Raw genomic sequence first — 22,635 nt, forward strand, 5'->3', positions numbered from 1 at the left:
TTCGGTGAATTTCCTGTGAGCTACCCCGTTTAAATCTTTCATATTACCTTTGGCGACAAAGCTTTTGGAAATCCTTCTAGCCATTTTTGTTGGATTTGATCCTAAAATTGCTATAAGATTATTTTTATGTGTTTTTTTGGATTTTTGTTTGAAAACTATATCGGCAGTTCGTTTGAAATTTGGTTCAGTAACTCATTCGTAAATTTCTGGGCAATAATATTCGAAATTGATTTAGGTTTTTAATTTTTCAATATATCTACGACAAAACTTTTCGAAATTCTTTGGGCTATAGCTCTAGAAATTTATCAGGCAAACCTTACGATATTCCCTTCAGCAATTTTTTTGGAAGTTTCACTGGCAGTCCCTTTGCTAATATACTTGACTTTTGTAATTCTTTCAATAGTTCCTTTCCAAATTCATTAGGCAGGTACTTAGAAAATTCCATAGTTAATTCGTAAATTTAGGCGGCAATTTTAGAAAATTCCTTCATTAATTTCTCAAAAAATTTCTTTGGTAATTCCTGCGGAAATTTCATTTGATAATTCCTTACGGATTTCCGTCTATTGTTAATTTTGAGATTTTATGAGATACACTCTTGCAAATTAAAAAAAAAACAAGCATTTACAATGGAACGGCCGAAGAAAATCTCAACGAATTATTTAAGGAATTTCCGATAATCTAAGGAAGTTCACAAACAATTTCTCAAAAAAACACAAAAATTATTTAAAGGAATACCAGAAGATTTTTTTTATTTGCCATTGTTCTTTGGGGAATTTCTGTGAGAATTCTTGAACGAATTCTTTCATTTTTTTTATTTGAATCAGTTGAATCTTTGAAGAAATCGCAAGAGAATTCATTGGATGAACTAATCAATAAATCTTTGGAAAAAATCCTGAAGAAAGTTCAGAAGGAATTTCTAAAGCATCTTTGAAGGAATTCTTTTAGAATTTTCAATAAATCCTTGGTAGAATTCCTAAAGCAATCCCTGAAAAAAGCCCAAAAGTAATCTTTTATAGAGCTCTTAAAGAAAATTATTGAATAAATTAAGCAAAGAATGCATTATCCGATTGATAAAACCTTCGCAGAGGTTCCTAAATTCCAAAAGACTTGTTTGAAGAAAAATTTAAGAAATTCTTGAAAAAAATCCCGTAGGAATTTTTGAAGCGATTCCCGGAGAATTCTCGATGGGTAGGTACCCTATATGAAATCTTAAACTTGCATTAATCACTTAAAATATGCTTCTAGGCAAAACAGTCTCAGGAGAAATCCTTGTAGAAACTTCTGAAGAAATCATTTGATTTTATTTTATCAAATCATTTATTATGTAAGCATATACGCTCCTATTTTCATCCTACTGAAAACAAAGGAATGAAGCGCTTTTTTATATTTTTGTTAGAAGTGAGCACGAATGATAACAAATAATACGTAATCAATCGGCGCGGTAATTGCTTTGTTTTCAAATAGGATGAATTTGGGATTGCAGGATTACTAAGACACGTTGACCCTACCAGGAATCCTCGAAGATTTTTTTGGACGAAATTTCAGAGAAACTTCTGGAGGAGTCAATAATAAATCCTGGAGAAATGCTTGACTGAGATGTTGAAGGTAACTTGGAATGTTTTTTTTTTTCGGAATGAGAATGAGAGTTTTTCGAAAGAATTTCTAAGGAGTCCATCAAAAGTCACAATAGAATTTTTTAGAAGAGTTTTTAGAGGAATGCTAGCAAAAATTCCAGAAGGAATCCTTGGGGAAACTCGTAGAGTAGATGAATTCTGAAGAATTCTTCGGAAGAAATCCAGCAGGATTTTTGGAAAGAATTCCAACAGAAGATTCTCACAGAATTTCCTTAGAGGAACTTCTGTAGAGATCCTTGGTAGATTTTAAAAAAATTATTATCCAATGGATTCTTTTAAAATTTCTTGGAGGATTTCTAAGATGAATCTCTCAATAAAACTTTAGAGAAACTCCCTTGCCGATTTTTTTTTTCAAAAGAAAAAAAGCATTGCAGTAATTTTTGAAGGGATCTTTGGAGAAATTTCTAAAAGAATCTTTGAAAAAATTCTTAAGAAATCATCAAAGGAACGCCAAGATAAGTAATGAATACTTCAGGAAATGCCAGGATAACTTCTTGGATAAATCAATGGAGAAATGATTTACAACCGTGGAGAAATCATTTAAGGGATATTTAGAGGAACTCCGGATAGAAACTATGGAGGAAGGTTTGAAAAAAATCTAAAAAGACTTTTAAGTATTTGCAAGAATGTTTTGAAGTACTCTTAAGTACTTTTAAAAACATCCTATAACTTTCTTTCTTATTAATAATTTCAAATTAAGTCAACTGTTTTCCAAAGCTCATTATATTAGTCATAAATGATCAAAATTTCATTGCATTTAGTCTTCGTGCAAAATAGCCCGATCTTTTCTAAATTTTGTCAACTGATACACAACTAGTTGATCAACACACAGTGAAAATTTGAGAATATTTGATGCACTTTTCGAAAAGTTACAGCTAATTGGACATTTTTTGGAAAATGCAAATTTTGCCTGTCCCGATCATTTTGTCTATCCCCTGTATGTTTGGTCCTGTAGTTGGGATACCAGGGACGTTTTCACAATGCTCATGAATTTTACTTCCATATCGATACTGAATTTCGTAAAATTCATTTTAAATTCCAACCCATTTTTCTTTTAATTTTGGGGCCATCTGTGTGCCCCATTCCAAAAAACTCTTGATAATCACGAAGGGGCCCCCACATACCTATTAGAAGTTCTGCGAAGTGTAGAACTTATAGGAATCTTTCACTATTTAAAGTAATTTATTCAAACTATTGTTAAAAAACCTTCCTTGATTTAGAGGTCCCCTGAAATCGGACCCATCACACCCCCCTTGCTACGCCACTGTCTGGCTTTAACTTTTTCAGTTTCAATTTCTCATCAAAGTCGCCCAAGAATCACTGGTAGAGCATTTGAAAACGCGTCATTTCGTGCGCTGAGACGATCGTTAACTCTTTTGGTTCAAAAGTTATGAGTGTTTTTCTTTAAAAATCATAGTTTATTCAAAAGGCGATATTACGAGTTGGGGCAAAGATGAAAAATATCTTTTTCCAGCATTCAAAAGAAGAAATATTGTTATAAACCATATCAAAAAATTAGAGAGGTGTTATTTTTGCAACTCATGTAAAAAAATACTTGAAAAGTGGCTATTTTTTCTAGAAAATCATCAATAACTTTTGAACGGAAAGACGTAGCAACATTCTCAGCGCACGAAAATGTGCGTTTTTGGAAGCTCTAAAAGTGGTTCTTTGGCGACTTTGATTAGAAAAACTTGAAATGAAAAAGTTAGAGCGATAAAACGATTTGTTCTAGCGAGATTTAAATTTGATGTTTGTCTTATCTATCGCTCTTGGTTGAGCTGGATTTGATTACGGCCTTATGAGCTATGCTTGTAATATCGCTGAATAAGTCATTTTTTGTATAGCATTTTTCTTTTATTCCAACATGAACAAACATGAAAGTGCACCTGTGGAGATGACTCAAAAATCTCAAAAATCAAACCTATATTACTTTAAAGTACTCTACGAAAGATATCTCGGTAACCAAATGTCCGATCGTAATAAAATTCAATAGGGTTCTACTAGGATGTTGTAGCTTTCATGTGCATCTAAGAGAATCCAAATCGGATATTTGATGGCTGAGAAACGTGCGTGACTTTTTTTTTTTGTAACACACATACGCACACACACACACACACACACACACACACACACACACACACACACACACACACACACACACACACACACACACACACACACACACACACACACACACACACACACACACACACACACACACACACACACACACACACACACACACACACACACACACACACACACACACACACACACACACACACACACACACACACACACACACACACACCAGGGCAGCAGGGACGAAAGTCCTGGGGCCTGACGCACCCCCCCGCTTGCGAGTCAGCCGCGTAGTCGCCGGCTAAGAATAGGACTACTAACCCCAATTCAAGGTGTCAAGCGACCCGTGCTGAGGAATGAGTGATCGAGGGGGTGAAAAAGATGCTCGATCTTTAACGGAGCCTGTGGGGTACCTGGGCACCTCCCACAGTAAGCTGTCCCTTACCGCGTTAATGCAGGGCTCTGGCGTGGTGGACATTCTTTCCCGTGCTACTCGTGGGATTTAATCATGAAGTCAAATAAAAATCAGAATCTAGGTGGAAGTAGTGATGGGATCAACCCCTTCGCAAGAAGCGGATTGATGAGATCTCCGACAAGGAGAAGTGAGGAGATAGGCGCTGGGAGTTGCGTACGCAGCTCAAGCGTGGGTGCTCCAGTCCACTTCCCGGCAAGCCAGCCGGTGGAGGTTATGGACGGAGCGTGGTTGTTGAGGGCCGTCAACCGAGGATCCAAAGGACGGTCCGCAATAGAGGTGGCTGAGCAGCAGCTTGGCAAAATCATCGACTTTGCGTCCACTAAGTCGAACATAAGCAAGGACCTGAAAACGGCCTTGCTTCGGCTTAGGGCGTCGATCGACGATGCCAAGCAGGAGCACGCGGCACTCGCGTTGCTGACTGCTGCAGCAGCGGAGCCTGCAAATGAGAAAGTGCCGAAGTTTACCCAAACGGAGGCCTTCTCCTTCGCAGGAAGTCCGAATAAGGCGGAAGCGACTGCTCGCGACAAACGGGGCAAGCAATCGCAGAAGCGGGCGAGGCAACCGTCAGGCGAGGAGCTGTCTGGCGGTGCCCGCAAGGCCAGGCGAATCATTACCCCGAAAGTCGGTAATAATGCCGGAAGGTCGGACCCCAGCCAGGGTTCCCGGAAAGCTGGGAAGGGTGGGCCTGAAAAGGCTGGCCCGTCCCGGAACGATGGGAACAAGGGGTTGCGACCGCTAGTGGGCCCTCAACAGCCACAGAGTAGGGCGATCCAAGGGGAGGACCCCCCTTGGACGAAGGTAGAGCGGAAGAGGAAGAAGAAGGCGAAACCGCAGGTAGTAGCGCAGGACGCCAAGCCAAGGCGTAGGAGGGCAGGTGCCAAGCGCGAGAAAGGCGACGCTATCGTCATCAAGACGGAACAGTCCAAGTACTCGGACGTCTTGAAGATGATGCGAAGCGACGCCAAGCTTGAGGGTCTTGGAGCCGACGTACGCAGTATTAGACGTACTCGTACGGGCGAGATGATCCTGGAGCTGAAGCGCCAGAAGGAGCACAAGGGCGCCGCCTATAAGAGGCTGGCAGAAGAGGTCCTTGGTGAGGGTGTGCAGGTGAGGGCTCTGACACATGAGGCGACTCTGAAGGTCAAGGACATCGATGAGATCACCGAAGTGGAAGAGCTCGTCACGGCACTGCGGCAACAGTGCGATGTGCAGGTGGCCGCCGAGGCCGTTAAGCTACGGAAAGGGCCAGCAGGGACACAGATAGCTTTGGTTCAGCTACCTGTGGCGGACGTCAAAAAGTCCGTTAAAGTAGGGAGCATAAAGGTGGGTTGGTGTGTATGTCACCTGACATTCCACGAGCCACCAGAGGTTTGCTTCAGGTGTCTGGAACCAGGACACAAGTCGTGGGACTGCAAAGGCCCCGACAGGCGCAAACTGTGCAGGCGATGCGGCGCTGAAGGTCATAAGGCCCAAAGCTGTACGAGTCCGCCCATCTGCATGATCTGTACCGGGAAATCCTCGAACAACAGACATCCGATGGGTGGTCCAAGGTGCCCGGCCTTCAAGAAAGCCGCAGTGAACAACAAATCACAGTGCAGGTAACGCAGCTGAACCTGAACCACTGTGATGCGGCTCAGCAACTGCTTTGTCAGGCAGTTTCTGAGTGGCAGACGGATATCGCCATCATATCGGACCCATACCGAGTACCCGCCGGCAACGGCAACTGGGTCGCGGATGGGACCAGAAAAATGGCGGCGATATGGACGACGGGTAAATACCCCGTTCAGGAGTTGGTGTCTACTACTTATGAGGGCTTCGTGGTCGCCAAAGTAAACGGGGTCTTCTTCTGCAGCTGTTATGCGCCTCCACGGTGGCCGATCGAGCAGTTCACGCAAATGCTGGACCGCTTAACGACCGTGCTAACAGGGCGAAGGCCGGTGGTAATAGCGGGCAACTTTAATGCCTGGGCCGTGAAATGGGGAAGCCGTTTCACGAACCAGCGGGGTCAGATCCTGCTAGAAACACTGGCCATCTTAGATGTCGACTTGGCTAATGTCGGTACCAAGAGTACCTTTAGTCGAAACGGAGCGGAGTCAATTATTGACGTGACCTTTTGTAGTCCTGGCCTAACAAGTAGTTCGAACTGGAGAGTAGATGATGGCTACACTCACAGCGACCACCTGGCGGTTCGCTACAGTATCGACTACAATAACAGCAGACAGTGGATAGAAGAAGAGGTGGCTAGGCCAAGGCCAAGCCCTCGCAGGTGGAAGACATCATACTTCGACGAAGGGGTATTTAGGGAGGCGCTCCGCCGTGAGCGAAACTTAATCGGTTTAGACGGCGACGAGCTGGTAGCGGTGCTCTCACGTGCGTGTGATGCGACCATGCCTAGGCGAGTCCACCCTAGAAATGGGAGGCCACCGGCTTACTGGTGGACCGACGCGATTGCGGACCTGCGCCGCGCCTGCCTACGGGCTAGGCGGTGGATGCAGCGAGCACGATCAGAGGAAGAGCGAAACGAACGGCGGGTGGTGTTCGCCGCTGCAAAAGCCGCGCTTAAGACCGAGATTAGAGCAAGCAAAAAGGCCTGCTTTGAGGGTCTCTGTCAGAGTGCCAATACGAACCCGTGGGGTGACGCCTACAGGATCGTTATGGCCAAGACGAGAGGTGTGATGGCTCCTACAGAGCAATCTCCAGAGATGTTGGAGGGGATCATTGGAGGACTTTTTCCGCGTCATGATCCTAGTCCTTGGCCTCCTTTCGTAGGACAGCCGGGGACTGGGGCTGGCGATGAGGAGAGGGTCACCGATGTGGAACTTGCGGGGATAGCTAAGTCCCTTAGCGTAGGTAAGGCTCCTGGTCCGGACGGAGTTCCGTAAGGGTCGATCTCGACCGCAGGGCATCGGTATGACCTACGAAGCCGACTCCGAACCCCTGGACCACCTCTTGTACTGCATCTGGACTAGCCATTCTCCGAGTGCACGCGCCACCTCCTCTGTAGCTCCCAGACGATGTGGGTAATAGCCGTTGAAACGGCGTTCCAGCCAAACTCATCCCTACACATCCTCTGGACCAAGTTGTCCGGAGTTGTGTCCTCCCCGCATGTGGCAAGCATGCGGTCACGCATTGTGCGAAAACGCGGGCACACGAACAAAACGTGTTCCGCCGTTTCCTCTAAACCATTGCACACTGGGCATTCGGGAGAATCCGCATGCCCGAAACGGTGTAGATACTGTCGGAAGCAACCATGACCTGTAAGGACCTGTGTCAGGTGGAATGTGACTTCCCCATGGCGCCTATTAATCCAACTATCTACCCTCGGTATCAACCTATAGGTCCACCTTCCTTTGGTGGAACTGTCCCACGCGCGCTGCCATTTGACCATAGAGGCCATCCTGACAGTCCTGCGTATGCCTCTTGTGCCGCGCATTTCGAAGCACTCCATGTCCTCACTGATAAGAATGCTGATAGGCACCATACCAGCTCGCAACCCTCAGGCACATAAGCCTGTAAGTACTTTCCAGCTTCCGTCGGTAGCATATAGTACTTAGCGCGGTGCCCCACGCCGGGCCGCCATACCTAAGTATGAAGGGTAGTGATACCCTTCCTTGCGGGCAGGTCAGATCGGGTTGCACGTGGGCATCAGTTCTTGATGTCCGCTCAGCAGTAGGGCGCGGGCGGGGTTGACCCTGCCCGCCTTCCGAGGACAAAGGGAGTGGCGAGGACCACTCGGGAAACTGGCTAAGCGCCAGCATGCTACCGTGATGGACTCTCCAAAGCGAGTCATCGATGTTCGTTGCTGCAGGCTACGCAGCTAACCTTGTGGGTGCGATGTGCACTAGCCCCTCTCTGAAGCAATACCTTCTTGGTGGTTCCGGAGAGACGTAGGGTTTGGCGACCATAGGAATGTGTTTAGTGGGTACGAGGAGAGAGTAGTCCTGGATTTTACTTTTGTTGTAGAAGACGGCCTGTCAGACCTACACTACCCTAACCTTCTGTTACGGTGTCTGTTGAGCAGATTATCCCCCTATGGTTTAGAAGGAAAAAAAAAACACACACACTCACACACACACACACACACACACACACACACACACACACACACACACACACACACACACACACACACACACACACACACACACACACACACACACACACACACACACACACACACACACACACACACACACACACACACACACACACACACACACACACACACACACACACACACACAAGCCGTTGCGATGTTGCTATTATTTCGGAGCCATACCGAATCCCCCCCGAAGATGGAAACTGGACAGCAGATAGGGCGAAAACAGTAGCAGTCTGGGCAGCGGGAAGATATCCCGTGCAAGAAGTGGTGTACTGCGCAGATGAAGGTTTTGTGGTTGTGAAAATCAACGGAATTTTTATATGTAGCTGCTATGCCCCACCAACATGGACGATAGAGCAGTTTAACCAAATGCTGGACAGGATAACCGAGGAGCTAATCGGCCGAAGACCAGTCGTCATTGCCGGCGATTTTAACGCTTGGGCGGTCGAATGGGTTAGCCGTCTCACAACCCCAAGAGGAAGTAGTCTACTGGAGGCCCTAGCTAAGCTAAACATAGACATCGCGAACGAAGGTAGCACCAGTACGTATCGTAGGGAAGGTAGAGAGTCTATCGTCGACGTCACCTTTTGCAGTCCTGTTCTGATGGGAGCGATAAATTGGAGAGTATGTGAGGAATACACCCACAGCGACCATCAAGCCATCCGGTACCATATTGGAGGCAGGGCTCGGTTGGAGTCACGTGGGACACAAACGAATGAGCGGAGGTGCAGGACAGCGAACTTCGAAAAGGACGTGTTTGTTGAGGTGCTAAGGCTGGAGAGCAATTCACTGAACCTCAGTGCAGACGAGCTGGTAGCGGTACTATCCCGCGCGTGCGACGCTACAATGCCAAGGATGGGAAAACCAAGAAACAGTCGACACCCCGTCTACTGGTGGAACCCAACGATTGCTGATCTGCGAGCACAGTGCTTACGAGCTAGAAGAAGGATGCAGAGGGCTAGAAATGACAGTGATAGGGAGCAACGAAGGTTACCTTACAGAGCAGCAAGAGCCGCATTGAACAAAGCGATCAAGCTCAGCAAGAAAGCCTGTCTTGACAATCTCTGTCATAAGGCCAACTTGAATCCATGGGGTAGTGCGTACAAAGTAGCAATGTCGAAGATAAAAGGTCCTGCGGCACCACCCGACAGATGCCCGGAAAAGATGAAAGTTATCATCGAGGCACTGTTTCCGATTCACGAGCCGACAATCTGGCCGCCCACACCGTACGTCAATCAGGATATCCACAAGGAAGAAATCAGGGTGTCTAACGAAGAGCTGATCGCGGTAGCGAAAGCCTTGCCAATCGAGAGAGCCCCTGGCCCGGACGGGATACCAAACGTGGCCCTAAAAGCAGCAATCTACGAAAACCCGGATATGTTCAGGAGCACAATACAACATTGCATTCAGGAGGGCAGTTTCCCTGACATCTGGAAACGACAGAAATTGGTGCTACTGCCAAAGCCTGGGAAACTTCCCGGCGACCCATCAGCGCATAGGCCGATATGCCTATTGGATACCGTTGGTAAATTGTTGGAGAGAGTGATCCTAAACAGGCTCACGAAATACACTGAGAGTGAGAGCGGTCTATCAGAATTGCAGTTCGGATTCCGGAAAGGCAGGAGCACTGTAGATGCCATCAGAACCGTTGTGGATGCTATGCAGACGGCGCAGAAGCAACAGAGAAAGGGAAACCGTTACTGCGCGGTGGTCACCCTAGACGCCAAAAATGCTTTCAACAGTGCCAGCTGGGCAGCAATTGCCGATTCGCTGCACAGGCTGAGGGTACCTGTGTATCTGTGCCAGATTCTGAAAAGTTATTTCCAGAACCGCAGATTGATCTACGAAACAGACGCTGGAAAGAGGAGTGTGGCTATTACGGCGGGCGTTCCACAGGGATCCATTCTGGGCCCGACTCTCTGGAACGTCATGTACGATGAGGTTTTGAAACTGAGCCTTCCCAGAGGAGTAAAGGTCGTCGGATTTGCGGATGACGTGGCGCTGCTTGTGATCGGAGAAACACGAGAGGAAGTAGAAGTACTGGCCACGGAGGCGATAGACACGGTGGAAGACTGGATGCGGGAGAAGAAGCTATCTCTAGCTCACCACAAGACTGAGATAGTTGTCATCAGCAACCGGAAGAATGTGCAGCATGCAACAATTGTGGTTGGCGAGTGTACTATCGACTCGAAGCGCGAAGTCAGGCACTTGGGAGTGATGCTAGACGACCGACTGAACTTCAACAACCACGTTGACTACGTCTGCAAGAAGGCCACGGTGGTGATCTCGGCACTATCCCGGATCATGCCTAACAACTCTGCGATCATCAGCAGCAAGCGGAGACTACTAGCGAGCGTATCATCATCCATCGTCAGATACGCAGCCCCAGTGTGGTCGTCGGCATTAAAGACTGGAAGAAACCGCGCCCAGCTGAACCGTACGTCCAGGCTGATGGCGATGCGAGTGTCGAGTGCGTATCGAACCATCTCGTCAGACGTCGTGTGTGTAATAGCCGGGATGATCCCTATCTGCCTTCTACTGGAAGAAGATAGCGAATGCTACAGGGACCGAGGCACAAGAGGAATTCGGAAGAGAGCGCGAGTCAGCACACTACACAAGTGGCAGCAGCAGTGGGATAACGCTGCGAATGGCAGGTGGACTCATCGTCTAATTCCCAACGTGTCGATGTGGATCACCAGAGCACCCGGGGAGGTTAACTTCTACATGACACAATTTCTGTCTGGTCATGGGTGCTTTAAGCAGTACTTGTACAGATTCGACCATGCCAGTTCACCGATCTGTCCTGAGTGTCGGGACACAGAAGAAACACCGGAGCACGTCATCTTCAGTTGTCCAAGGTTCGCGCATTCGCGAGGAGAAATGGTAGCAATTGTCGGCGTCGACGTAAATGTGGAAAATATCGTCGAACGTATGTGCAGCGACGAAGAAAAGTGGAACGTAGTTAACAGGACTGTAGTTCAGATCATGGTTGTACTACAGCAAAGTTCGCGGGAGGAACAACGATCGGTTTCGGGAGACATTCCTTCGCCGGGAAACTCTCTGACGGAGTAGAGCCGAGGACTAGTAGAGTAGAACGCGTCGTAGCACCGGTCTGGGTCGTCGGAGCGCCAGTGAACCGGACGCCAGGACTCACTGGCATCGCTGGAGTGACTTCGGCACCCCGCCGGTAAGTTCGTAATGTCCGCAAGGCGTAGAAGATGTCTGCCTCCGGGTGGGTCTGCGCTGAAGGGCGAAAAAAGTAGGAAATTAACAAATTACTAACAGGAGCTAAATGGTTCAGCATGACGCATGTTGCTTGCTGATTGGCGAAACCTAACAAATTACCAACAAGAGCTAATTGGCTTAGCATGGAGGTAGCGAAAAAGCATAGAAAATTTTAACAATAACAGCGTAGAATAACAATTTGGTGATGGTGCACAAGGCACATAACGCCTCCCCTCCAAATACTGCATGGTGGTACCGGAGGGGAATTTAAGGTGGAGGTGAACTAGGAGAGTGTTTTAGTGGGTAGGCGCACATTCGAATCCCATACAGCGTCTTTTGAAGATTTTTGGACTCCTAGAATAATAAAAAAAAAAACGCACACACACACACACACACACACACACACACACACACACACACACACACACACACACACACACACACACACACACACACACACACACACACACACACACACACACACACACACACACACACACACACACACACACACACACACACACACACACACACACACACACACACACACACACACACAGAGATCGTTTGCAGGTACCCAGACGGCGGCAATCCGACTTCCAGTAGATGCGGCCAACAAGATTGCGGTAGCCGGCAAGATCAAGGTCGGATGGGCGGTGTGCCCGCTGCGACTGGCTCCCCGAGTCACCAAGAAAATGGAAAGGTGTTTCAGGTGCATGGAATTTGGTCACCAGTCAAGACACTGCAAGGGTCCAGATAGGTCCAAACGGTGCTGGAACTGCGGCGAAAACGGACACGTTGCTCGAGACTGCACGAAGCAACCCAAGTGCATGCTGTGCAAGTCGGAGGAAGGAAATGGCCACCGGACGGGAGGCTATAAATGCCCGGCCTACAAAAAGGCGAAGGCAGGCCAACAATGATGCAGATAACGCAAATTAATCTGAATCATTGCGACATCGCACAGCAACTGTTGTGGCAGTCGACAACAGAGACGAAGTGCGATGTTGCGATCATCGCAGAGCCGTATCGGGTTCCTCCTGAGAACGGCAATTGGGTAGCGGATATAGCAGGACTGGCAGCTATACAAGTTATGGGCAGATTCCCTATAGAGGAAGTGGTGGAAAACTCTTACGAAGGTTTCGTGATCGCCAAAGTTAACGGTGTCTTCGTATGTAGCTGCTATGCGCCTCCAAGATGGACCGAGGAGCAATACAACCGGATGTTGGATGCACTCACTGACACGCTGGTAGGACGTAGGCCAGTAGTCATCGGCGGCGATTTCAACGCCTGGGCCGTTGAGTGGGGCAGCCGGCAAACCAATGCAAGAGGATATAGTCTACTTGAAGCTCTGGCGAAGCTGGACGTAAAGCTGTGCAATGTAGGAACAGTCAGCACATTCCGCAAAGACGGTCGTGAATCCATCATCGACATTACATTTTGTAGTCCATCGTTGATGGAAGACATGGACTGGAGGGTGAGTGAGGAGTACTCCCACAGCGACCACCAGGCGATCCTCTACAAGATAGGCCAGAGAGCTCCTACGTCCATACAGAGAACTAGAACTTATGAGCGGAAGTGGAAGACGAAGGACTTCGACAAGGAGACTTTTATCGAGGCACTTCGGCCAAATAGCGATGCGGCAAACCTCGACCCAGGGTGGTTGACGGAAGCGCTAGCAACGGCATGTGATGCAGCAATGCCGAGGAAGATTGAACCTAGGAACGCTAGACGCCCAGCGTACTGGTGGAATGCGACGCTCAGCACCCTTCGTGCGACTTGCCTCCGAGCTAGGAGACGAGTTCAGAGGGCAAGAACTGCGGCCGATAGAGAAGAGCGCAATGTTGCGTTCCGTGAAGCTAGAGCTGCCTTCAAACGAGCTATCAAGCAGAGCAAGGCGAACTGTTACAAGGAGCTATGTCAGGAAGCCGACGCTAACCCCTGGGGAAATGCCTACCGCATCATAATGGCAAAGCTGAAGGGCCCAATGACGCCAGTCGAAATGTGCCCAGACAAACTGAAGGGTATCGTGGAGGGTTTGTTTCCAAAACACGATACAACAACGTGGCCACCTACGCCGTACAGCGAGGGCGATGTGGAATTTGACGTAAACCGACTGGTCTCGAACGACGAGCTCGTTGCCGTGGCGAAAGCATTGAAGGTGAAGAAGGCTCCCGGTCCGGATGGAATCCCCAACGTGGCGTTGAAAGCAGCGATCCTGGAGTATCCCGATATGTTCAGGTCAGTGTTGCAGAAATGCCTGGAGGAAGGCATCTTTCCGGATATATGGAAGGTCCAAAAACTAGTGCTGCTGCCAAAACCAGGAAAGCAGCCGGGAGATCCAGCATCGTACAGGCCGATCTGTCTGTTGGATACGCTCGGAAAACTCCTGGAGAGGATTATCCTTAACAGGCTGACCGAGTATACCGAAAGTGAGGGAGGGCTGTCCACGATGCAGTTCGGCTTCCGCAAGGGAAAATCGACGGTTGACGCAATTCGGACCGTCGCTGAGATGGCGGAAAGGGCATCCTTACAAAAGCGGAGAGGAGATCGCTACTGCGCCGTGGTAACGATAGACGTTAAAAACGCGTTTAACAGCGCCAGTTGGGAAGCTATCGCCGTAGCCCTGCATAATATGCGGGTCCCCGACTATCTGTGTAGGATTATAAGGAACTACTTCCAGAATAGAGTCATTGTGTACGGAACCAACGTAGGGCAGAGGTCGTTTAGAGTGACAGCAGGTGTTCCACAAGGGTCAATACTTGGCCCTACGCTCTGGAACGCAATGTACAACGATGTGTTAACACTGAAGCTTCCGGCAGGTGTCATTATCGTGGGGTTCGCAGACGACGTTGTATTAGCGGTAACTGGCGAATCAATCGATGAAGTCGAAGTGCTGGTATCGGAGGCAATCGACACAGTGGAAAGATGGATGAATGGAGTGAAGCTGCAGATAGCCCATCACAAGACAGAAGTGCTCGTAGTCAGTAACCGCAAAGCAGTGCAAAGGTTGGAGATCACGATCGGAGAGGAGAGAATTTCATCGCAGCGCGCGTTGAAGCACCTGGGCGTGATGGTCGACGACCGCTTAAACTTTAACGCGCACGTTGACTATGCCTGCGAAAAGGCGGCGAAGGCGGTTAACACAGTAGCGAGGATTATGCCAAACGCGGGCGGTCCAAGAAGCAGTAGGAGGCGCCTCTTGGCAAATGTTGCAACCTCAATACTTAGGTATGGAGTGCCAGCCTGGGCTCCGGCGCTAAAAACGAAGAGAAACCGTGGAAGGCTGGGCAGTGTGTTCCGGCTCATGGCTATGAGAGTCGCGAGTGCCTACAGAACAATCTCGTCGGAGGCTGTATGCGTTATCGCTGGGATGATGCCCATCTGCATCACCCTAGAGGAAGACGTCGAGTGTTATCGGCGGAGTAACGTAAGGAATGCGAGAGCAGCTGCTAGAATGGACTCGCTGGTGAAGTGGCAACAAGAGTGGGACAATGCGGCGAACGGAAGGTGGACCCACCGACTGATCCCAAATGTGTCGGCGTGGGTGAACAGGAAGCATGGGGAGGTGAACTTCCATCTGACGCAGTTTCTGTCCGGGCACGGCTGTTTCCGGAAGTACCTGTTTCGATTCGGTCACGCGTCTTCCCCTCTGTGTCCGGAGTGTGTGAACGTGGAGGAAACACCGGCGCACGTCGTCTTCGAATGCCCTAGGTTCTCGGAGATGCGCAGGGATATGCGCGGCCTGACAGTCGACAACATTGTCGAAGAAATGTGTCGCGACGAAGCTACGTGGAACGCTGTCGACAGAGCAGTAACGAGGATGCTGTCCGCGCTGCAAAGGAAGTGGCGCGAAGCCCAGAGAGCGCCGGAACGCGATCGGAGTAGGCTTGATCCACCGCCGGGGACATGACTGAGTCGTCCGTTGCGTAGTACCGGTTTTTGGTCGTCGGAGCGCCGGTGAACCAGAAGTCTACCACCAACCGGAATCGCCGGGTCGACTTCGGCACCTTACTGGTCGGGATGAAAACATCGGTGTCGAGAGAACTTCCACCGTCGGGGTCTTTCTCTGTCGGAGTAGGCTAGGTCCGTCCACCGCCGGGGACTAGACCGAGTATATCGCGGAGAAGCACCGGAACTTGGTCGTCGGGGCGCCTGTGAACCGGAAGCCAGTCTCCAACCGGAATCGCAGGAGAGACCTCGGCACCTGTCCGGGAAGAAACGGTTTCGGAAGATGTTCCACTGCCGGGGAAGTCTTTGTCGGCGTAGGGTAGATCCACCGTCGGGGACTATCCGAGTCGTGCGCGAAAAACTGGAGTGCTAAAACGGCACCGTTCCTCGGAGAAACTCAGTATGATCCGAAGTACTTGCTGGTGGTATTAGAATAACAAATTTGGTGTGTGTTTGTGCTAACTGTGTCGCTGAATGGCGATAGGTTAGGTACGAAAACGAGAATGACTAGAATAACAAATTTAGAAGCGACAAAAAGTGCATGAGCACAATAGCAGAAGAGCGCATGAGCGCATTGCCCCCCCTGCAGCAGTCGCATATCAGTGGTACCAGGGGGATCGAGGCGTCAAGGTGTAGCAGAGTTTTTACAATCGGTTTTCTCTGCTTTGGAGGTTGGGAGAAAAAAAAACACACACACACACACACACACACACACACACACACACACACACACACACACACACACACACACACACACACACACACACACACACACACACACACACACACACACACACACACACACACACACACACACACACACACACACACACACACACACACACACACACACACACACACACACACACACAAGGGCAGCAATACCTTCTTGGTGGTTCCGGAGAGACGTAGGGTTTGGCGACCACAGGAATGTGTTTTAGTGGGTCGAGGAGAGAGTAGTCCTGGCTTCTACCGGCATTGTAGAAGACGGCCTCATCCCCACACTACCCTAACCTTCCTGTTAGGGTGTCTGATGAGCAGATTTATCCCCCTATGGTTTAGAAGGAAAAAAAAAAACACACACACACACACAAAGGCAGCAGGGACAGGAGTCCAGGGGCCTGACGAACCCCCCCTTCTGCGAGTCGGTTGGAAGCTTGGGAGTCTTCTCGAAGCGAAAACCGTTCACACACCCGTGTGAATTACCACCTTTGGCGCTTCCTTCGGGGAGTGACCGGGCTTCTGGTCTCCAGACAGCTCAAGAGGAGGATGCCTAGGATGTGGCGGGGGTTCAACAGTGGGCTCTGTTGGATCCTCATAAAAAGCCACACATCTGCAAGCAACTCCGTACAAGCGACCTGGTACCGCTTCCAAAGTGCCTTAGCCCAAACACCCGGCGTGCCAACGGGCACATTAGGATTGATGCCAGTAACATCCTGATTATGGTATACTGGTCAACGCAAACGACAATGGACTACGGATTATGGATCGGATGGCGACGATGGGCTGACATTCGTGCTGTTCTGTTCCCTGAGTAAGGAAGGGTGACACCTACTTGAAACGGCGAGCGGGCTAACAGTACGTTTGCCTCCGTCCAGTTAAAACCTTGGCAGGCCTCCAGGTACGGTCAATACTCGCACCAACAAAGGTGGGTAGTAGGCTCAGATGGAACATTCCTGACCTACGCTGATCCGGCTCTGGACACGTACCCCATGAAGGTACGCGTTCAACCCTCGCTTGGCCTCCCTGCTTTGCAAAGATTACCAAGGGATCATAAGCGACTACACAGATCGAAAAAAGAGTGTAAAGTTCTGTGACATATGATGCACATAATTGGAGCGTGGGATATCGCAGAACTTTACATGACATATCATGTAAAAGTCATAAAATATCATGTAAACTTCCATTATATGTCATGTAATTCAGCATGACTCTGAGTGTTTACATGACATATAACACAAATTTACATGATATATCATGTAAACCATCATAACATTAAGTTTACATGACTGAAATGAAGTTTACATGACGTGTAAATCTCATTATTTTTATCTGTGTACTACAACGAGTGGAGATAGCGGCCCGGAGTGGGGACCCAACAAAATGGAGAATCTAACGAATATCGAAGCCGAGGAGGACGCGAACGCGTTCTGAAGAAGCGAGAGGATGCAGAGATCACCAGTGACACCGCTGGAAACCGCAGCGATCGCTACCAGTAGCACAATCCGAAGCGAGCTCCAAGGAAACCAACAGGAGCTAGGGTCTTCGAGCCAGCGAGTGTTCACACCGACGCCGAAGAGCAGTGCTGCTCAAGAGTCGGGTTTGGGTGAGGTGAGGAAGAAGGTGAACGAACTATACGAGTTTGTGAAGGACAGACACAACGTGCACCTGAAAATTAAGCAGATGGTGACGAACATCAAATCTGCTGTTATAGCTGCCGAACGGGAGCAAAAGGCACTCAGATTGAGAGCTGAAACAGCTGAAAAGGCTGTAACGGAAGCTGCAGGAAGAGCTACGGCGGAAACTCGGGAGACGCCTAAGAGTCACCGCTCGGAGAAAAGAGGTAGGGACACGCCTGGAGACGAGGAAGTCCCGAAGAAGCAGAAGAACGATCAGTCGCGCGTCGACAATCAGAGAAACGATGGAAGAGACAGTGGATGGCGCACCGTTGAAAGCCAGCGAGTTAAGAAGAAAAAGCGAAAGGAAAAAAATAGAAAGGAAGACGGAACCGGAAAAGAAAGAGAAACTTCGGCCATCTAGGAGGAAAAGCAGAGGTGATGCCCTCATTGTCGAAGCGAGCGACAAGACAACGTACGTACGTGCTTCAAGGAGCTGTGCAGAGAAGCAGACGCCAATCCCTGGGGACAAGCTTATCGCGTCGTGATGGCGAAGATCAAGGGCTCAGCTACACCAGCTGAAATGTGCCCTGAAAAGCTGGAGGTAATTGTGAACGGCCTCTTTCCGAATCACGGTTTAACCACATGGCCACCTACGCCGTACGTCGACGGGGTGGAAGTACCCAAGCAACACACATGTTATATAAAAGTTACGACAGCGCAAGTTTTGGTTGTATAGAAGTTTATTTTACGTTATTTCAACACAATGTTAGAATTACGTAAAATAAACTTCTATACAACCAAAACTTGCGCTGTCGTAACTCTATTATAACATGTGTGTTACTTGGGTAGCTGCCGGCGCAAACCGGCTGTCTAACGAGGAACTCCTTACAATAGCCAAAGGACTAAAAGTGAAGAAAGCCCCTGGTCCAGATGGTATTCCCAACATGGCATTGAAAGCGGCGATCGAAGCGTTTCCGGACATGTTCAGGATAACGATACAGAAATGTCTGGTGGATAGCTACTTCCCAGACATTTGGAAGATCCAGAAGCTGGTGTTGCTGCCAAAGCCTGGCAAGCCGCCAGGAGACCCAGCATCGTATCGATCGATATGCCTGCTGGATACGCTTGGCAAACTCCTGGAGAAAATCATCCTGAACAGGCTGATGAAGTGTACGGAAAGCGAGAGCGGACTGTCTAATAGGCAGTTCGGGTTTCGGAGAGGGAAGTCGACTATGGATGCAATCCGGACAGTCATTGCGAATGCGGAGAAAGCCTCAAAGCAGAAAAGAAGAGGTAATCGTTACTGCGCCGTGGTAGCTATAGACGTGAAGAACGCATTCAATAGCGCCAGCTGGGAAGCCATCGCCACAGCACTACACAACATGAGGGTCCCTGACTATCTGTGCAAGGTTCTGAAAAGCTACTTCCAGAATAGAGTCTTGGTCTACGAGACAAACCAGGGTTAGAGATCGGTTAGAGTCACGGCGGGTGTGCCACAGGGCTCCATACTCGGCCCAACGTTGTGGAATATTATGTATGACGGAGTGTTAAGACTTGAACTACCCGGAGGAGTCGAGATCGTCGGTTTCGCGGCCCTGGAAGAAGTAGAAATGCTGACGGCGGAGACGATCGGTTCCATCGAGGCCTGGATGAGTGAAGTAAAGCTGCGGTTGGCTCACCATAAGACAGAGGTAGTGCTAGTCAGCAACTGTAAAGCAGTTCAACGGGCCGAAATTAACGTCGGCGGACAGGTTATCCCGTCAAAGCGTGCGTTAAAACACCTGGGCGTGATGGTGGACGACCGATTGAATTTCAACTGTCACGTCGACTATGCCTGGGAGAAGGCAGCGAAAGTTGTTAATGCTGTATCCAGGATTATGCCGAACATCGGTGGACCGAGCAGCAGCAGCAGCAAACGTCTTCTGGTGGGAGTATCCTCTTCGATACTTAGATACGGAGTTCCGGCCTGGGCTACAGCGCTGAAACTGAAGCGGAATCGAACAAAACTTTCGAGCACGTTCCGGCTCATGGCTATTCGTGTGGCGAGCGCGTACAGGACGATATCGTCGGAAGCAGTCTGCATTATCGCCGGGATGGTTCCCATACACATCACCCTGGCAGAGGATGTAGAGTGTTACCGGAGAAGAGGCACTGCAAACGTGAGGAAGACAATCAGAGCGGACTCGTTGGCTAAGTGGCAGCAAGAGTGGAATGACGCGGAGAAGGGTAGATGGACCTACCGGCTTATCCCAGATGTGTCGGTATGGATGTCCAGAAAACACGGAGATGTGAACTTCTACCTAACACAGTTTTTGTCAGGTCATGGATGTTTCAGACAGTGTTTGTATCGATTCGGCCATGCAGAGTCCCCATTCTGTCCGACATGCCCAAACAACGAGGAGACACCGGAGCACGTGATATTCTACTGTCCGCGATTTGAAGAAGTACAGGGGATGGCCAAAATGTTTGGGATAGGCAACTTTTTTTTCTCTCACAAAAAAGTTCAACATGCTATAACTTTTCATTGAGTGCATCAAAAAATCTCAAATTTTGACTGTTTGTCAACCTATTATATGTGCATCTATGGTACAAATTTGGGCTCGATTGATTAATGTTTCGCAAAGTTAGAACCGTTTGCGTGAAACACTATTTTTTAGACAACTCGTTTTTGAGCTGTCATATCTCGGAAACCATTGAACCGAATTAAATAAAATTTTGAACGAACACTAACACCATATAAATGCTTCACAAACTATTAAAACATTGGTACTTTTTGAACGTTGAAAAAAGTTATCATGGATTGACATTTTATAGATTTTTTTTCTAAAAAATGTATTTTTTTACATCAATGTCAATACATTTTAGTGTTGATATTCAAAGGTTTCCTACTTCTGTTCTCAAGTTATCTCTAATTAGATATATTAGAGCCTATTAAGACTGAAGGAAGAACACATTTAGTAATTTTTGTGTGGTATTGTAAATTTGACTTATTTTCCTCTATATGGGTAAAATTTTCAACCCGGTATAACTTAATTCACCGTGAGAAAATATTACATTTTATAACGTCGTATCAAGTATCAATATATTGTTGATGAACGTTAAAAAAATCATTCAATTCGGTTTACTGGTTTCTGAGATACGACAGTTAAAAAAACTAGTTGTCTCAATAATAGTGTTTTACCCGAGCGGTTCTTACACCGCCAAAAATTATTCAATCGAGCCCAAATTTGTACCATAGATGCACATATAATAGGTTGACAAACAGTCAGAATTTGAGATTTTTTGGTGCACTCTATGAAAAGTTACAGCATGTTGAATTTTTTTTTTGGAGAAAAAAAGTTGCCTATCCCAAACATTTTGGCCATCCCCTGTACGTGGTGACATGCTAGCGAGCGCTGCTGGAAATCTGAGTCCCAACAACGTAGTAGAGAGAATGTGTCAGGACGAAAGCGTATGGAATGCGGTGAACAGAGCGGTCACGCGGATCATGTCAGCTCTCCAGCGGAGATGGCGCGAAGATCAAAGAGTATTGGGTCGCGATCGGAGTAGGCTTGATCCACCGCCGGGGACTTGACCGAGTCGTCCGTTGCGTAGTACCGGTTATAGGTCGTCGGGGTGCCGGTGAACCGGAAGCCTACCACCAACCGGAATCGCCGGGTCGACTTCGGCACCTTACTGGTCGGGATGAAAACATCGGTGTCGAGAGAACTTCCACCGTCGGGGACTTTCTCTGTCGGAGTAGGCTAGGTCCGTCCACCGCCGGGGACTAGACCGAGTAATCCGCGAAAAAGCACCGGAGCTTGGTCGTCGGGGCGCCTGTGAACCGGAAGCCAGTCTCCAACCGGAATCTCAGAACCGACCTTGGCACCAGCCTGGGAAGTATCGGGAACGGAAGAAGTTTCAGTGTCGGGGAACTCTTCGTCGGATAGGGTAGATCCACCGTCGGGGACTATCCGGGTCGTGTGCGAAAAGCTGGACGAAAAAGTGGAGTGGCACCGAAAGAGCACTGTTCGGAGCAAGTTAGCAGCATCTAGAATAACAAATTTGGTGTATGTTTGTACCAACTGTGTCGCTGAATGGCGATAGGTTAGGTACGAACACAAAAATGATTAGAATAACAAATTAAAATGCGAAGAAATGTGCATGAGCACAGAAGAAGGAGAGCGCATGAGCGCATTGCCCCCCCTGAAGCAGTCGCGTCAGTGGTACCAGGGGGATCGAGGCAAGTAGCAGAGTTTTTCCAATCGGTTTTCTCTGCTGAGGGTGGTAGGGAGGAAAAAAAAAAACACACACACACACACACACACACACACACACACACACACACACACACACACACACACACACACACACACACACACACACACACACACACACACACACACACACACACACACACACACACACACATTTGCTCAGTTCGTCGAGCTGAGTTGATTGGTATATGTGACTCGGCTCTGCGGGCCTCGGATCGAAAGTCGGTTTTTCGAGCGGTATTTATACCCTTCTTATGGGTGTAAGAAGGGTTAAACGACTGGAAATAGGCTCAGTGTACCAGTTATGGCTATAGTACCTCAAATTCGCCATAGTTGTTTTTTAACCTATAACGGTGCAAATCATCAAGAAAAAATATGTGAACAATCGATCACGTTCATAAAAGATGATTGCACTCATTCAAATTTCACATTTCGCTCAAATTATATAGAAATTATATAGAAATAACTCATTTTCCTTAAAATTTCGGCTTCCTTGCATCCTATTTCGCCATAGTGTACCAGTTATGGCAAGTCCCAGAAATTAAAAAGTATGTCCATAACTGGTACAGGATTC

General features: G+C 48.4%; 1 protein-coding gene across 4 annotated transcripts in view; it reads left to right on the forward strand.

Annotated features, from left to right (window-relative positions):
• The window catches only part of LOC115256531 (uncharacterized), a 111,838-nt gene that overhangs the window by 44,500 nt on the left and 44,703 nt on the right, over window positions 1-22,635 (forward strand). The gene's annotated exons all lie outside the window — the stretch shown is intronic.

The sequence above is a fragment of the Aedes albopictus genome, chromosome 1 (assembly GCF_035046485.1).
Source record: "Aedes albopictus strain Foshan chromosome 1, AalbF5, whole genome shotgun sequence".
In the NCBI taxonomy this organism is placed as follows: Eukaryota; Metazoa; Arthropoda; class Insecta; order Diptera; family Culicidae; genus Aedes; species Aedes albopictus.